This window comes from Lolium rigidum, chromosome 5 (genome assembly GCF_022539505.1).
Source record: "Lolium rigidum isolate FL_2022 chromosome 5, APGP_CSIRO_Lrig_0.1, whole genome shotgun sequence".
NCBI classification, from domain to species: Eukaryota; Viridiplantae; Streptophyta; class Magnoliopsida; order Poales; family Poaceae; genus Lolium; species Lolium rigidum.
The window spans coordinates 225,209,835-225,215,211 of record NC_061512.1 but is presented as its reverse complement, the minus strand read 5'-3'; positions in this window follow the sequence as shown (position 1 = coordinate 225,215,211).

Genomic DNA, 5,377 nt, shown 5'->3' with positions numbered 1-5,377 from the left:
AGGCGAAGGAACTGGACGACGGCATCCACCGTTAGGGTACCTGCGATGTCGCGTACCCAAGCGCTATTCGGGAGGCCGTCTCGCAGTACACGAGACCGTCGCAGGCCAGGCCGCACCAAACGGAGAAGCTCCGGCGCAAGGGCCGTGACCAGCAGGCCATTGATCCACGGGTCCTCCCAGAAAAGGACGCGAGAGCCATCTCGCACGTCGACGGTGGTCGAAGCGGTCACAAGGCTATGGGCCTCCGAACGTACATAGAACTCCAAACCTGACCACGGCCTATCCAGGGACGTTTTTTGGAACCAAATCCACCGGGCCCGAAGTGCGGCGTTGAGCCACCGAAGATTGTGTAGCCCCAAACCACCTAGGTGTTTTGGCTTGTACACAGCCTGCCAGGAGACAATGCAATGGCCGCCACGCGCATCGCCCCTGCCCACCCAAAGAAAACCGCGGCGCACCTTGTCGATGGCTCGCAGTAGCCAGGGCTCCACGTCCAGCGCCATGAGGTGGTAGATAAGGGAGGCCGTCATGACGAATCGTACATAGGCCACTCTGCCCTCGCGCGTCATCAACCTGGCCTTCCAGAAGGAGAGCTTCTTGGTGAGCTTGTCAAGGATCGGCTGGACCTCATCTTTCCGCAGCTTCTTAAGAGAGAGCGGCAGGCCAAGATACTTGGACGGGAAGGAGCCGATCGGGCAGTCCAGCACCGTCGCGGCCACCTGACGAACCTCGTCGGAGCATCCAATGGGTAGGCCACACTTTTAGCGTAGTTGACCACGAGCCCAGAGGCTCCTCCAAAACAAGCCAACACCTGACTCATGTGACTTGGAGATGTTATCTGGTAGGAGTAGAGTAACTACTGCTTGTTCCTGCTGAACATTTTAGAAGATAACTGCAGTAAAGAATATTGCATTTGTTAGCTGAGAACGAATTCTGTCGCAGTTTCACTGTTCTATAGAAAGTTATTTTTTTCACAAAGCATGACCATATGTGTACGTATATGAGAAAAAAAAAGAGGGACCGTGTTGTTGTAACCCGAGTAGGTTTCCTTCGTCGTATCCGTTCTGAAGAGCTCGACTACGTCGTCGTCTTGGTCTCTGTCGCCGGAAAACAAAAGGTCGTGTTAGAACTTAGAATTACCCACCATCCACCAATAGGCCGTGTTAGAATTGAGCACGTTGTAATCCAAGTTGATTTCCATCACCTAATTCGTTCTGTACTAAGTTAGCTTAGCTGCTATATAAACATGTGAATCCATGTATAATCGACCCTATAAAAGAAAAGAAAGGTAGGCGCGTACGTAGTAACGAAAAGTACCTTTGGTAGCCCGCGGAGGATCGCTAGACTACATCGTCGTCTTCGTGGCGATCCCGCCGGCAAGATCTTGGCCAAATACGTCGACCATGGGAGCATTCTGCAGCTCTTTGGCGTCTATAGAACGCTTTTTGGAGTCCATTGAACGCGGTTTGGACTCCATAGAACTCTTTTTGGACTCCATAGAACGCCTTCTGCCACCGACTAAACGCCCGTCGTATGACGACCTACCGGCGGAGCTCCTAGACCTCGTCATCGCAGGGCTCCCCGACCCCGCCGACCGCGCCCGCGCTCGCGCCGTCTGCCGCTCATGGCACGCCGCCGTGCGCCGACGTGGCGCCCAGCCATGGCGGCTGCCTAACACCATGCGCCCTATAGAACGCGCGCCTCCGTTCGTTGCCCCGCGGCGCCAAAACCGTAGGCTCCACCGACGACTGGCTCGCCGTCCGCGTAGGCGAGAAGCCCGGCAGATATCTGATGCATAACCCGTTTGTCAAAAAGACGGTGCCGTTGGCCGAGCTGGAGGCCGTCATCGGCAACCACAAATCTGATATCAACAAGTTCCTCATGCGGTCGGGTGCAGATGACCTCGTTGCCGTCATCACCAACAACAGGAGGCACGCTTTCATGGTGATCCAACCAGGGAAGGGCGTGTGGCTGCCACAGCCACAGACACGCCCCTACGTCGACATCATCGACTTTGCTTTCCTTCAAGGAAAACTCTACACCATCACCAAGGCAGAGCACCTCATCTCCTTTGATCTCGCGTTAGATGGCGATGGAAGTCCGGTGGTCACCGTCGGAAGGCGCCTCATCAAACAATCGCCATATTACTATCCTCACCATGAGGAGGAGCTCTTTGCAGCAGTAGCACCACCAAACGATATCAGCATCCACAATTCCGCAGCTCATGTCTGGTCACCCACCGCATCTAATGATAATGTCTACATCACTAGCCGCCATCTGATTGAATCAAGCGGGAAGCTGCTCATGGTGAGGCATCATCACCAAGTGCGTCCAAAGAGGGACTACCGTCCGGGTGCTATTTACATTACTCGCAGGGTGGAAGTTTTTGAAGCGGACACCGCAACCGGCGCTTGGATTCCGGTGACTGGTGGTCTTGGCTGCGGCCGAGCACTCTTTATCAGCACCAACTTCTCCAAATCCGTCGCTGCACCGTGTGGAGAGGTCGAGGAGGATGCCATTTATTTCATGGGCACCGGTGAGGTTTTCAACCTCAAGACCCGTACTTGTAGCCCATCGCGGTTGTGTAGGTCTTTCTGGCGACTAACATGGCTCTTTCACCCAGAGTTGGTTTTTTAGCTGTGCAAGAATATGCCGTAATTAAACACCAACATTTTGATGTAAAAAATAATGTGGTTTTTAACTATTTTCCTTGATATACCGTAGTATGTTCCATGAACCCCTTGATAGTTTGTCCTACATATTAATATATATTATACTCACAGTGGCGGACCCAGCCCAAAACTTTAGTGGGGGCCTTAGTGAGTGGGGGCCTTGTTTCTTGGCTAAGTGGGGGCCCAGGCCCCCACTGGGTCCAACGTGGATCCGCCCCTGATACTCTACTTCTTCAACCTTGTCAACCAATACTTCTTTCACATTGCCAGAAGAAGAATCTGGTACAGATGTTTGATTTCCTTTAACAAACACAAGAGACAAAATATGCAACAAAAACCATAACATTTTTTCTAACTTGGTATTCATGCTAACTAAGTACAAAGATGTACTACTACATAACAAAGTGATGGTGTTTAGGCAAAAATGTAAAAAACAAGAGTATTATTTCTAAAGGACGGCATATCCATAGGCCCTTTTTTCATATACCCGTGATCTTTCGAGGACTTGTAGTTGGCTATGAGAGACTTCATATCTGAATTCCTGGCATGTGCATCTTCATACCCGATCCGATAGCCATGCCCTGCAAAGAGATCCATTATTCAAAAATAGGTGTAAAAAGCTCAATCTTTTGTAAGTCACATTATGTATATGCAATGCTTGTAGTTTACGGGCCACAACTTCCTTGTGTTGTCAAGCCGCATAGGCATAGCCACTGTAAGTTTTTCCAGCACACAGATCAACCAGATTAAGTTCAACGTTATGGTTATAGTTGACCATTGTTGGTCTTCAACGCATTAGAATGGCTAGTTAGGGGGGAAGAGGGGATTCTCTACCTAACCCTACCTGACTACTTGGTGTACATCCGAAAGAGTTTCACATCGTCCAATTCTTTTGACCTTGCAAGGTGCTCGCCAGAGAATAGCGCCTTCAGCGGCTTGTATAACAAGCAGACCAGGATCTACAAAAAAATGTGTTAGCGAAGATTGCATGGTGCTCAGATAACTAACTGCGAAAACTAACTCACCCCCGCGTTGGGCGACTCGGGTGGCAACCCTAGCCGCCATTGCGCTACCTCCCCCTTCCCCATCCACCCTCCTCCCTGCAGCCCCAGGCGCGTGTGTGCGGGCAAAGCCCGTGAAGCTGCGGGCGGGGGCGGTCTCCGGCCAGTAGCGGAGCTGGTCTGACGTCGACGTGGTGGGATCTAATGCGGCATAAGGGGCGGCGGCCTTGGGAGGTTTTCTTGCGGTGTGTCGCGCCTGTTCGCCATGGCGGGGGTTGCGGCGTTCGGGCGGCGGCTCGGAGATCCTGACGACCGCGGATCCGACGTCCTAGGCGGTGTGGCCTTGTTTCGTGGTGGCCGACGGGTCACCTGTGCCTCCCCCCCCCCCCGATGGCTCTCCTCACCGCTGATGGCTCCCAAGTACAGGAGATCAATTGTAGTATTTTTCAATAAGAACGGTTGTCGAACTCGCGAGGAGCTGAAGGTATTGGTTAGCGGAATTGACAAGCAAACAATAATAAAGATGCAGTAGTTTTTGGTGTTTTGAGTGTATAGTTTGCAATAAAATAAAATGCAGAAAGTAAATAATAATATGTAAATGCTCTCAATGAGAGAAACCACAATCCTCTATGCACCAAGAGGACAATCTCAAGTGTGTGCGCTTAAATGACACAGGCGTTCCCGAGGGCGGCATGAATTTACTAGAGTTAGAGTTCTACACGACATGGTAAATATTTTGTCAAGTTTTATTTTATTAGGGGTGGTGCCTAAATTAGGTGCAACCATAGATATGAGCAAATACAATAATGGCTCCTAGGGCCATTTTCATGTGCAAGTATATGAATCATTAATACATAAATGTCCCACCATAGAAATAAGTGTTATAAACGCGACAAGCACATAACAAAGAGCAATAAAAGAACACGCAGTGGAGACATAAGATTTAACGTGGAAAATCCTCGCTCCGCTCGTCAGAAGTTAGCCTCCCTTTAGTATATAAATTTGGATCACAAAATAACAAACTCCACCTTGAGACAGATTCCACCTTGTAGCATGGACTTCAACAATCTCCTAAACAACAAAGAAAAACACATGCTGACGCCAACTACCAATTGGGCTAAATAGTTATACCAATCAAGCTCGAGCAAAGCTCAAACTTGACAACATGAACTAGCTTTGTCATCATATCAATAGGATTATCATGAGTACTTATCTTGCATACCTTCAGTTTACCTTTGAAAGAACATGTCCATTACCCCATGTGTGGTTTTGGTAATTGATGACAATCCCTATGGACTAACGGTTGCTTTGAGAATCAATCTTAGGTCAAGTCCATAGCCATGTTGGACTCAAGGTTGTAAGATGGAGAAGACGGAGTACAATGACGAAGACGGTGTTGAAGAGAGACGAAGACGGTGTTGAAGATGAAGAGAGAAGACGGCGTTGAAGATGGATGAAGACGGTGGCGTGCATACAAGATGGAAGAAGACGGTGGCGTGTATGTTGAAGGAAGATGGCGTGCATGTACAATCATGAAGAGGATGAAGACGGAGCTTGCCGACTCGAGAGGAACGCGCGAGGACAAGGTTTGTGCTCGATAGGATAGTAGGTCGCATCATCGGAGAGAGCTCAAATCTTGCATGCATTGCATCGTGTTTCTTGGTTCTTCTTGGTTCTTATGCATGAAACGGATTCCGGTTGCAT